Here is a 14837-nt window from a genome sequence, read left to right on the forward strand (position 1 = left end):
TCTCCTGTGAGGCGATTTCATCGATCGTTAATAATTTTAATCGTTAAGATTTTTTTTATTAAGATTTTGAAAAAACTCGTTCCGAAGGGATAGATGTTGTAAGTATAGCAGAATATTTCAAATGTAACTAATATAATTCAGGTAATATCATTTTATGAGCTTGCCAAAAATCCAACGGCTTACCTGGTGTAATTATTTCCTTCGATGTAATCTATTCTTCATCAGGAGTTGCGTCTTGAATTTGGAGTTGGAGAACTGTATTGGAATTGAAATGGAGTTGGAATGGAACTTGTTTGTAATAATAAATTCTGCTTTTTTATTTCTGTCTTTTATTGATGACATTTAATTGCAAATAACAGAAGTTGAGGATTCTCTTTCAAAATATTCGCTCTTTCAAATTATAGAATGTTTCGCACAATGCATCATTCTACTGAAAACTTATAAAATAATAAAAATAGATTATAAAACAGATTTCTCTATCTTACCTGCTGATAAAATAAGTCGCAACCAAAAAGGTTGCGACCATCAATGTTATTTTGTATGTTTTATTAGCCAAGAAAATACATTGTTGAATATTAAAGAGCATATATTTAGTATAAATATTGAATATAGTATATCACCTCTTTATAGTCAATACTTTTTTTACGAAATTTAACAACTGCTAATGTAAAAACTTCTTCAAATCGTTTGGAATCAGTGCATTTTCTGGAACCTTTCAAATATAAATTTGGTTTTCAAGATTCTAAAAAGATGTTTTGACAACCAAACGGCTTAAACAAAAATCACCTAAGCGTTTCTTTTACAATTTGCAAACTAATAATCTGCCGCTAATTTCGATAAAAATAGACAACTACTTACAGTTTTTGGTGAGTGCTTGGCCTAAATATTCTTTAACAATGTTATTAAAGTTATTTCAATTATCACCACTAACTGCCTAAACATAACACGAATTGCACAATACAGTAATTAATATTTAAACACAGTACACAAAAGTACATCTATATTAGAGTTGAACTGAGAGTACGATACGATGTCATCATTAAGAAGACACTACGGTAACTATTTATATGACTAAAGTATGGTTAATTTATATTCAACTATATTATCATTTAGTTATCTTTTACGCACCATGTAACACAAATACAACCAAAGTTATTGATTTATACCGATAAAGTTGAGCAAACAGCGTTGGCCAATAGATTCTTATTCAGTCGATCTAAATATCTCTAAATATGATTCGTAGCGACCTTAAGGTATGTCGAATTTTACATCATGGAATAACGATCTACAAAATACTCAGAAATATAATTCCGGATGTTGAGCATCTGGCAACCCTGAGATGTTTATTTGGTAGATTATTGAGGGTACTTTCGATCATTCAATCCATATAATTTACCCTAAAGATTATAGATTTACTGTAATAATTGTTAGAAAAATATATACTTAATTTGTAAATTAATTAATAATGGATAATTTTTTGATGACTTTTGATAGGCTTAACAATAATATTTAACTTTTAATTTATAGAAAAAAATTCATATTCTGAAATAATTTGTAATATTTATATTGTATCAAAATTACACCAAACTTTTAAAATTAGTACCAGTTTATAAAGTTTATTAAAAATAATATATGGTTTTTTATAATGTTAAAGAATTTTTTTTTGAAAAATTATCGGAAAATCTCAGCTAACAAATATATGGATATATTCTAGTAGTAAAAAATGAGTATTTTACCTTTACAGGTACGATGCGCACTGATAAACGATAAAATATATATATATATATATATATATATATATATATATATATATATATATATATATTATTCATATATATTATTCATTGTATCGTTGTTATTGAATATTATATATTATTGTTATTGAATATAGTATATTTGAAGAATATATAAATAGAATAAATTATTTTGAATTCACAAGTTAGCTTAATATCATAGAATCTAATATTTTTGTTGAGACCCAAGTTGAATTTTTTTTAATACATTTTTTGTCCCTTATAATATAGAAAATATAATATGAAGAACTTTCCATAAACATATTTCATTTTAAAATAATTTTGAAAAGAAAAATAGAAAACAAAACAATATGTATTATTTATAGATACTATAACAACAAACCAAAGTTATAATTCTTCTAAATTACTCGTATACCCAAATAATATAATATATATTGTGGTATTTCTGTGTGTACAATATACATATATAAGTTCATGGCCATATGCTTTTATTTAAAGTAGGATAGGTACTCAGCAACTAAGATTTTGGCTTATATATCACACGTCTTGTATTGTAGACCTAGTTTGTCCATGCTCCATACTCATAAAAATTTACTGGTACTGCAAAATCCGGCTTCATGTTACTATCTTCAATACTCCAGTTGCCAGGGTGGCGACGGTGAAACAGATTACCTCGAACTTTACCCGAGGTAGAGGTAGAGTGTCCAATCGGAAAACCCCATGCAAGCCACCCTGGAATCATTTTTTATATTCACCTTCCTATTCGAGGTAATTTTGGTATACAACAGCACCGATTTATGACCACCATCACCAGTCTATTTTGTAGATTTTAAAAAAATATTGCACTATTTTGTATTTCGCCGTTCTTACGGTCTTACGCCGTTTCTCTGTCTTTGGGTATCTACTTTTATAGTGTAGAAGTGTATTCTTAACTTTATCTTAAGTAGTTTGGTTTTATTTTAATTCATTGGGAAATATGTACTGATGTATTAAAATTAATTTGTAATATCTAATGAAAGATGTAACTAATAAAAAAATTTTTTTATGTCTGTACAGATTAAAAGTTTTGAATTAACTTCTTGACAATATTCAATTCTTACGGTCTTACGCCGTTTCTCTGTCTTTGGGTATCTACATTTATAGTGTAGAAGTGTATTCTTAACTTTATCTTAAGTAGTTTGGTTTTATTTTAATTCATTGGGAAATATGTACTGATGTATTAAAATTAATTTGTAATATCTAATGAAAGATGTAACTAATAAAAAAAATGTCTGTACAGATTAAAAGTTTTGAATTAACTTCTTGACAATATTCACAAATCGATAATTTATTAATTACTGCCTACCATTTATAATCAATATATGAACAGTACAAGAACATATAAACTATAAATAATCTTTAACTTTACAAAGCAGATCTCCTATCGACACTAGGGATACATCCAAAATGGCTGTTGTAGTTAGTTGGTTCAACCTTTCGCTTGCAAATGGCAACGTCGCATAATCAGACGTAAACTACCGAAGTTTATCAAATACGGTTGGGATTCTTCAGAAATAACCACTACTGCTCCAAACGACGTCACTTGGAAACAACTATTACATGTTTGAATGTTGGACAAAAATGGTTAAAATAATTTCCCGTCCCAGAAACTTATGAACGTAATGGATCTGGCTGTTGGACCAGTTGTGGCAATTTTACTTTTCCACCCGCATAATATAACTCAGTAGATTACTACTGCATTTTAATGCCTTATTGACAAACGATTGTCATTACCCAATTGTAACTTTTTTGTTGGCACCATATCACCGGACTGTAGTGGTTTGCTGCTCGTTCCTGGATCATAGAAGCACCACGCAAACGGAATCACTCAATTTCATTGTGTCGTGCTCTCGGTTGTTGTGTATTATGTGCACGAACTTGTTGCGTTCTAAATCACTTCATTCAATCTCGAACTCAATTGTGACATACCAATACCACTATTATCATTTTCTGGTCATCAGTGCGGTTAACACGTCACACATGTTATCGATTGGACGAAGTCGGGAGTCATCTCCTTGGAATTGTTAATAGCAAAACTAAAAGCAGTTCTTGTGTACTAAATTTGTTACTAGATAATAACAAATATGAAATATATTTACGAAGTATCAGTATGTATATAGTAAGTATAAACAGGCAATATATACGTATACTTCAATTGTAATCTTCATAAATATTTACTCTACTGCAATTACAACACAATTCGGAATTATCGTTAGCACTTAGCTATATTATATTTGATATTATGTTTATGCAACTGTCAAATATATATACATTTGTATGAAATAAAAATCGTGCTGAAGTTTTAAACGGTTACTAACGAGAAATTATCTTCAATGTTTAATATATTTTGTATTCTAATTGCGGTTTCATAATAGTGGTTGGTAGTTTACACCAGTATTTAACAGTTTTAATTATAAAATAAATTCCAGAACGCATTCTCAAATATGTGACAACCAACAACAATGTCGGTACTTCGTCGTAACAGTGAAACTATTGTTGATAGCGTTGATAGTTGATATCATCTAACCAGGAATACAAACACATCCGCATACCATTGGTGAAATTACATCATAAGAACGTAGATAAAAAGAAATATTTCACTCTTATTATAATAAATTTTTAAATAACATTTCATTTTAAAATCATTTTGAAAAGAAAAATAGAAAACAAAACAATATGTATTATTTATAAATACTACAACAACAAACCAAAGTTATAGTTCTTTTAAATTACTCGTATACCCAAAGAATATAATATATATTGTGGAATTTCTGTGTGTACAATATAGATATATAAGTTCATGGCCATATGCTTTTATTTAAAGTAGGATAGGTACTCAGGAACTAAAATTTTGGCTTATATATCACACGTCCTGTATTGTAGACCTAGTTTGTCCATGCTCCAACACTCGTAGCATCACTTTTATGTTTTTTTTTGTTTTTTGTTTGCTTGCCAAACTTTATTTAGATACTTATGTGTCAATAAATCTATTCTTCTCAAATTGTCAATACTTAAATTAGCTCGTGTTTAATCCAATATAGTATCCATTTGAAATTTAGCAGCTAGTTTAATAACATTCACCTCTTACTCTTTGATTCACTCTTATTCCTAATTGACTACGGTCCAATTTAGAATTAGTAATATTTTTACCAAAATAGGAAAACTGAACTTTAAAAATGTCATCGAGCCAAACTTCAATGTTTCTTGTTCAATTTTAATGCTCTGGATATATAGTTAATATGAACAAGGAGTTGTGATTTTGAGGAGATATACTCACATAACGGACATCTAATCATATTTATATGTAATTTTATTTTCGCAAGGTCAACTACGCCTAAAATATAAAAAATTGGGGAGAGAAATCTATACAATTTCTTAAATTAAAATAAAAATTAAATGGATAGGCACCTGGATGGAATATACCCATATGTCTGTTCAAGTCGAGATTGAGTGCTCGAAGTGACTGGACGTGTCGGGAGCTCCGAACGCCAACCCAGCAAAGTGCCTGTACCCCAATATACCTGAGTCACCCAAGAGGACTTTGTTGTACAAAGTTGTACTTTGTCGTAACAGTGAAACCATTGTTGATAGCGATATATATATATATATATATATATATATATATATATATATATATATATATATATATATATATATATATACATCACTTAAAATATAAAAATGATATCATCTAACCAGGAATACAAACACATCCGCATACCATTGGTGAAATTACATCATAAGAATGTAGATAAAAAGAAATATTTCACTCTCATTATCTACACTAGTCGAACGTACGCATATATAAATAAGGCGTTTTGTTGCCTTTTTGATAATAGAGTGTATATTCTATTCAAAGTTTATTTGTATATACGTCATGGAAATTTGTGAAGTGAAAACGTCCCAATGTTGCCGCATCAACTCTGAGTTTTAGCTTAGTTTGACTTTAACATACAACAAAGTTCTAATCTACATAAAATAATTGAACAAAAATGTTATCAAACATATTTAGTTTATTTTAACATTATAGTACATATAATGCATATATTATCGGAAGACTTAAAATTACAATTAAGAACACAGGTAAAATAGTTTGTAGGTTAGAGTTGTTTTATTATATTTACATTAAACATTTTTCCACATCATCCATGAGATACAATTCTAGGCACATATTTTAAAGTACCTAATTACGATTATATATTAAAGTAATGCATTTTACTATCATTCGAGAGCCGATATTTACCTTGTTACGTTTAGTTCTTGTTTCCTTCGATGGTGTGTTTACTTGTAAAGTCATTTTGATATCACTGTATTTTTTATTTCTTCTGCTACTACCTGTATACACCATTCTTGATAAAATTAATCACTGAATTATTCCTGATGTATTTACCATGTCTAGAAAACAGTTAGTATTTATTATCTCCTCATACAATCTAATCTAATGCTTAATTTAATCATGTTTAATTCTGAACAATTACAAATATATCTGTGTACACAAATCTTTCACTCCCTACAGTACCATTTTCTACAGTTATATTCTGTTAGTTATGTGCATACTTTTAGTTGTTTCCACTCTCATCACTCTGTCTCAGGAATTTCCAATATTGCACAGCATTATCACATATCCTGAAAGCTTCCTTTAGTCACTTTAACTTTCCGAATTTGGACAGTCAATCACTAAGCTGTTAATTTCCAATCTGTCTAAAACATGTTCACGATCGACCATTTATCAATTACGTTCTCTGTAGGCCTTATCGAGTTCATCCACACTGAAGGTGTTCTGGTCGACAATGTTGCCTTCCACATATTTAAACAGTTCTTAATGGAATATCCTTCTCGACCAGCATGTCTATTAAACACAATAAAACGCAATGAAACATATCACTTATATTTACCTAGAACAATTTGAAATAGTGCAGTTTTTAGCATAATCTCTTCAAAACTCAATTAATGTTTTAAAACACATTCCTTCATTACAGCCTTTGTTGTTACTATTGTTGGGATTTTTTCCACCAAACTGCTACGAGATGGTGCACTGTCCAAAATAGTAACTGATGGTTCCTCCAGGTTTTTTAACAATTGATTTTCAAATCATAACAAAACATGTTATGGTTCATTTCTCCATGGTAGTCGCCATTGGATTTGGAGCAAAACACTAATTCTGCGCCAGGAATAGAGCCGTTCTTATTACCTGCATGATTAACAATATATCTGCAAAAATGCTATTGTAACTTTTTCCATTAATTTTTGTTGTATTTGCGCTTTTTTTGTTACTGCCTTGCCAGGAGTGCCTTAATGAACCATTTTGAAATATCCAAGTTTAATCAATATAAACAAATTCGAATAATTTATCTTCCTTGATTTTATTGTACGAGTTTAAAAATTGAATGCTTTTAAAGGCAATGTCTGGAAGTTCTATTAGACCTCTTAGAAGGTTATCTTTACACCATGTCAATCCTATGCCCAGTAAGAGTGTATAGAGGGATGTCTTACATCCCCCAAAAAGCTACATGTAACTAACTCCTTTATGTATACTGTCCATGCTAACAATTTTCTCTGAAATAAGAACGAGGATCGTGTTTCGGAGCCCACGTTAAATAGTAGATCCATAATTGGTAAAAGGAATCTTTAAAATATGTAATTTTTTTTTTAAATTGAGACATGTGTACCCTAAAGTTTAAATTAGGCAGCTGTGTCAAGAAGTAGCTAGAAATGTTGATATATGGATTAAGATAAAATGTTTTCTTTTAAAATCTTTTACACAAAATTAATTATTTTAATTGAAAGCTGAAAACCTAAAAAGCTATGAGCCTGATCTGAAAACCTAAAAAATAATATTAATAATCCATCTTTACATATACAATATAAAAACCGAAACATATAAAACTAATATTACACTACTGCTAGCTTACTTCAAATAAAAAATAAGTTGTTTGATTTTCATTCTCAATCTCTCAACTATGTTAAACAAGTTATTACAATAAAATGGGTTAATCAGAAATCGTCCAGTGTATTGGCGCGACGAAAACACCTTCCTTAACCATTGTGTTTGAAAGATCTGGAAATTACGAAACTACGTATTTGAAGCAAATTTCCATTTTTGAGAAGTGAATTTACAAACTTGTTCACAAATCCTAACTTTATGTTATGAGCGGTGATGAAAAACTTCTTCTTCTTTCGTTCTTCGCCAATTTCAAGCTTCCTCGGCGGCCAACTCTCTTTAATCCAGTTATTTGATCGATTTATACTATACCATATACACAAAAAGAAGTGAACTTGGCAAATCCAACTTCTTGTTCGAGCAACATGCAAAACTTTTTAAAATTGCCGCACACCTATCAACAATAGTCTTCATGTTTTAATTTGCGAATAACCAATTAGAAATATAAAGACCGCAGTTGTGAAGTGCAACTCCTTTAAGACGTATTATCCTGACTTCCTGGAATTTTTCCATGTTATTTTCGGTTTCTGCAGTCCAAAATACATAGATACCAGTTGTAAATACTCAAACAGCTTTTTATTACAGATCTGTATTATCGACGGTTCTTGGGAAGCACACTGAAAGCTGACCTGTATTTTGGTTCTAATCATGGCCTATAATTATGACTACATTTTCATTCGCATTACTTGTTCTATTATTGAAAAGCAGGTTCTATTTTCTAATGAATGACATGGCGTTTTGAAAAATATGGAACAAAGGTAAGTTTATGGTGTAGCGACCGCTACGACCCTTTACACGACGACGTCTCGCTCTCTCTTTTCTTTTTTCTACCTCCTTGTAACAGTACCACTTCCACAGCGCTACCGTACATTCTTTACCCTAACCTGATTTCCGGTCCATTCTCCCGTCGACCACATGTATCAATTTAAATCGAAATAAACAAGTATTTCTTCAACCAGTATGTTTAGCTTTCGTGCAAATTCCTTCCACAAAATAGTTGTGAGTGTTCGGACAAACAATCGCATCGACAGCAACATATTCCGACCGACTGGACGAACATTCCAATTCAAACAATGGTAATGTTTGACTTAGTTGTTGTAAATATATGTAAATGTATATTAAACATGTATGTTTATTTGTTAATATATATTAATGCGAATTCCGCCGCTCTCTCAGATAAATATATAATGTTATCTAATCTTTGTTTTTTCCTTTATATTATCTAAAATGTTAATATTAAATGTAGCCTAAAACTAACGATAGTTTCAAATTTGTTACATTTATTTTAATTTACTTAATTCTAAATGTTATTCTTGCAATTTTTCCAGCAATAATTAAACCGAACGAAACTGGAAGCAAGAATACTGGTTATAATTGAAGTATTTTGTGTGACCACTGAAAAAAAACTGTATAAATCCACAAAGCGACATTAATTTCGGTAAAAAGTCAATCCGGTCGATTCTTAGACCCAGTGCGAATATTTGATTAAACAGCATTTTTATATTTATAAAGAAATACCTAAAAATAAATACAGAATAGTGTCAAATAACTGATAAGTTATAACCACAAAATATAGAATCCAGAAGGCCACTCTGAAGAGTCCAACAGTAGTTTCATATCATGAAGACTCTCCATTTTTTTTGGTGTATTATCCCCATCTTTTTAATATCCTGGTGAAATCTCACCAAAATTTTCAGAAATCGTCCGGTGTATTGGCGCGATGAAAGCACCTTCCTTAACCATTGTGTTTGTAAGGTCTAGAAATTACGAAACTATGTATTTGAAGCAATTTCTATTTTTAAGAAATGAATTTACATATTTCTTCACGAATCCTAACTTTATGTTATGAGCGGTGATGAAAAACTTCTTCTTCTTTCGTTCTTCGCCAATTTCAAGCTTCCTCGGCGGCCAACTCTCTTTGATCCAGTTATTTGATCGATTTATACTATACCATATACACAAAAAGAAGTGAACTTGGCAAACCCAACTTGTTGTTGTGCGAATATTTGATTAAACAGCATTTTTATATTTATAAAGAAATACCTAAAAATAAATATAGAATAGCGTCAAATAACTGATATGTTATAACCACAAAATGTAGAAATGTTTGTTAATTTTTGTATATTTTAAAGTCTCTTTTTTACTAATAAGGGTTTATCTGGACTGGATCTACTGTTTAACGTGGGCTCCGAACTACGGTCCTCGGCATTAAGCCTACCGACTGGCGAGTGACCAACTTTAGAAATCATCCCAGAAGACATCGGGTCTCACCCAGGTTGGTTACTGGCACGACTGGCTTCATTTTCCTTGTCGGATTTTACACTCTTGCCTAGGAAAATCACAAATATTAAACAATCGCAAACACAAATTTACGATAATGCCCCAGCAGGATTCGAATCCCGGACTATCGCAACATTAACTCGACCGTCCCGTCACCTTTACCACAACGCCAACCAAGCCGGCAATTTTTATTTATATTTTGTGGTTATAACTTATTCAGTTAGCAATAGATAATACTTAAATTGTACAGTTTCAGTTTAAGTTTCAAAATAAGAAAATCGAAAATTTCCGCGAAAATTTGAGTTCTGAGTGTGTTGGGTGTATTAACTATTATCTGAATACTTATCATTATTTCGTAGAAGAAAATTGCATGGTAAGAAAAACACTGATTAATATAAACTTCTTTATATAAATAATTAACATTTTCATGTGGTCAATGGAAGGATGAGTAGGTTAGGTCAAGGTTGGAATTCGCCGCTTTTAGGAAGGGTGATTAGGATTAGTTACTAAAGCCTCTGGCAGAGATTTCGTGTAGGCTTTCTGGAAATATGAGGAGTCTGTGTGGAACTTAATGATAAGAGATCTGATGAATTCCCGAACTGTCGGTGTGTCAGTTGCCAGTATTTGGGAAATTGTGACAAAACGTGAAGCGTCAGATTTTGCTATATATATATATATATATATATATATATATATATATATATATATATATATATATATATATATATATAGATATTGCCTGGTATTTGATCCATATAATAATAGGGATGGATCTGATCTACAATTTGCAAAGCAAAAGCTTTGATAACTGATAATGATATGTTGTATATATATATATATATATATATATATATATATATATATAAACCATATAGTTTGCTTTTCAAGCACTAGCCAAAGCACATGAGAAGTCGTAAATATATCGCAGGCTTCTATAGTGTAATGGTTAGAGCGTTCAGCTCATACGTGGAGGTCGCAGGTTCGAATGCCCATAATAATCGTTGTAACTACTAAATAAAAATAAACAAAAACACTATTTAACATATCTACTACACGTATTTTATATTCTACTAACAGGTCAAAGTCCCCGGCCTGACACATAGATAGCGGTACTAGAAATAAATCCTAAATATGTTTTTTAGTTAGCCCTAACGCTCAAAAGATGCGTGCATACATTTGACAGCTGTCTGATCATTAGTTTGTGAATTATAGCATTTTGAGTGAAGCAACTTTTGTTATAGTGAAAAAAAATGCATAAAAAGGAATTTCGCGTGTTGATAAAATATTGATTGAGGGGAAAAATACAGTTGAAGCAAAAACTTGGCTTGATGCCAAGTTTCCGGATACTGCCCTGAAAATCAACTATCAAGGATTGGTATGCTAAGTTTACACATGGTGAAATGAGCACCGAACACGGTGAACGCAGTGGACGCCCAAAAGAGGTTATAGGAGGTTATAGGAGGAAATAGCAGACACTCTAAAGATATCAACTGAACATCATATCATTCATGAATATTTGGGTATGAGAAAGCTCTGTGCAAAGTGGGTGCCGTGAGAGCTCACTATTGACCAAAAACAACGACGAGTTAATGATTCGGAGTAGTGTTTGAAGATGATCAAGCGTATTAAATCCGAGTTTTTGCGTCGATATGTGACAATGGATAAAATATGGCTGCATCATTTCACTTCGAAGTCCAATCGACAGTCATCCGAGTGGACTGCACACGATGAACACGCTCCGTATTTATCGTAGTTACCCGATTTTTTTTGTTGCAGCCGCATTTATGCGAGATCGTTTGAGTTTTGTTTTGAGTTGATATTTCATCGTATCCCGGTACCTTTTCGGATTTGAGATTGCCGTCTAACTTCTAAAATGTTTGGGCTAACCTGATGGTTGTCGAGGAAGCTTGGAGGCGCTATATTCGTTAGATTTTTGGCCTCTCTGAGGACTTTTTTATTTTTGATGACAATTCAACCTCAACTTTTTGGGCATGAGTTTGGAAAGGATTGATATTCAATGTGTTTCTGAAAGGACCTGTTGTCGGAGACTGTTAAAACACGTGATTCGTAGAATAGAAAGAACTGTTAAATAACCTAATCTAATTAATAAATTTCATGCTTTTGATTTTTTAATTTTTGTTTCCAATTTAGTATTATTGAGTTATTCAATGTATACAGATCTTAATCATCGATTACTGCAATTGCATTTGCGATATTCGTTAGTTTTTTTGTTTTGATTTGAATAAATCAACTGCCGAAGATCATCAAGGGCTTTTAGAAAATTATGATGATGCTCCTCCGTTATATCTCTTTTCAATATATTAAAAGTGGTGATTTTTATGTCAATAAAAAAGATTGGTTAAGTGGACCAGAATAACTTCGAACATCATGACTTATTAGAAGAGAATTCAAAGTCAAACTCTCAAAGAGCGTTCAGACAGCTCAGCAGTTGGTGAATTCAGCTGTCTGCGGATGTTTCCTTGCTATAACTGAATATTCAAAAGGTGGTAAAATTTCTACCACCAGAATATTTTGAAAATATAATTTCGAACCGAGTATGGCAATTTCATGCTTGCCGACAAAAACAGAAAAGGTTTCTGTGTCTTATTGTCTCTTAAGTGCTAAAGGTTATGGTTTAGTCCAGAAGTATGGCTATACATATCAGCATAGGTATATCAGCAATTTGTGGTTCATTATGAGCTGTTAAAACTAGATGAAACTATTACCACATGTATCCACTGATATCTATTGAACAATTCTTGAAAACATAAATAACAATGGAGAGTAACAGAAGCAGTCATTCATTAAACGACGCACCCGGTGTACACTGCGGACATAGCGCCTTCAGATCTTCAGTTGAGATCCATGCAGCTTGATTTTGACTAGACGTTTTCGAAAAGTTCGTCGTTGTTGCGAGAAAGATGGGAAAAAGCTAGCTAAATTTTGTAAAATGTTTTGTTTATATCAAATATCAATGATGTGTTACGAATTACTTCAATGATTCGGGACAGGAAGGAATTAAATTAACTAGTTGTTCTTCCTCTTTCGACATTAGCTCTTGTACTGATATAAATAATATATTTAACATCCCGTCTCAATCTTAAATGTATCTAAGAACTAAATTAATTAACATTATAAACAAATATTACAAACAATATATTTAAATTACAGAACAAAACTATTACATTTTACATACATATTTGTTTGAACTTTAACAATTCTATTTTTACATGGTGAGAACAAAATTTTAATTAATGATATAATTGAATAAGCCTTGAAAAAACTTTGAACAATGATAGAAATAACCGCCAAAACACAGTCCAAACTTTTTTAATACTAATTATTTAGTTTGTTCTTGGGCTGCCAAACATACATATCTATTTGCCTTGGAACTAATATATCCTATAGCACAAGGCACAAGGTTGGTCTTTTGTTACTTTTTAAGTTTTCAATTATTCTTTTTTTTATCTTTCCTTTGGTTCATCAAATGTTTCTTTATATATGTTTATTTATATATACCGAAAAGTACATAAGCCTGCATTTTAATTTTCCATAGGGTACATTTTAAATTATTTCTCCACTGGTTGTTCTTCTACATTGGCTTATATCATAGAAAAAAAATAGAAATTTCACTGTATAGGTGACCTTGGGGAAATGTTTTGTTTAGTTCAATCAACGGTAGCGCTGCGACCGCAAATTGTGATTGGCTAGTTTAAATTCCTGGTGCCGCCACTAACATGGAATGTGACTGGACGATCAAATTGTGTGAAGTCCGCATTTTCTATGGGCGTCCTTTTTTAAGTTTGTTGTTTGAAGGTCTTGTTTTTTGCTTAGATCAAGAAATCTTCGTTTTACGTTGTGCATATTTTCTGTTTTACATTAATTATTATGGAGTAATAATATAAAAATTGATGACAATGCGTCAGTGTAGTAAAAGATGCAGTGTACCGGGGTAAAAATATACTACGGAAATTAGACATCGTTTTCCAAAGAATGATCTCGCTCCTTTCCAAAAATGGATAAACCACAATGCAAATATATGAACGTCATGGTTTCTGTCACGGACATTTTAGTGAAAAACTTAGAATTACATTTCCTTCACGAACAGGTATTAGGCTAAATGCATATCCAACATTGTTTTTATCAGGTACATATAAAATTATCTATCTACTACATCTCTGTTTATATATTGTTTTTTTACGGAAAATCAAAACCTACTTATGAAGATGTTAGTAGTAATAAAATTCAACTAATCTACCAAGTCACCAAGCAATCAGGCGAAATGGCAGACCAATCAAGGCAAAGTATTTTCCCTACAGGTTTCTACATAACTATATATACTTATTTAACTTATATTCTTACTAGTTTAATATAACATGATGATGTTTATATCAACAATGATTCTCTATAAATGTTTTTTGAATTGGAAAATTATTTCACAAGCGACATATTACTAGACTGCCATTAGTTACGAGAATGTGCGTTGAATATGTTAATTGTCGATGATTTAATAGCCGAGATTTAGTGCGAAAAACTCAATGTAACTGAAAACACTGATCTTTTTTTTTAATTAAAATCAATTTTTATCTATTTCTTAATATTATGCAATAATGAATTACTAAAATATCAGAAAATTTAAATCATACACTTAAAATTTTAATACAATTTTATTACATTTTAGAATTTTTCATAATATAAGTATATTTAAATACATATTCAGTATGAAACCTGAAATACGCGTTTATAAATAGCAATTATACTAACTAAACACAAGGTAAACTTCATGATCTAATTGAATTATCAAGGTCATGAATAAATTAACA

The sequence above is a fragment of the Rhynchophorus ferrugineus genome, unplaced genomic scaffold (genome assembly GCF_030347505.1).
Source record: "Rhynchophorus ferrugineus isolate W39M unplaced genomic scaffold, kcgeb_rfMv2 rfM1, whole genome shotgun sequence".
Lineage (NCBI taxonomy): Eukaryota > Metazoa > Arthropoda > Insecta > Coleoptera > Curculionidae > Rhynchophorus > Rhynchophorus ferrugineus.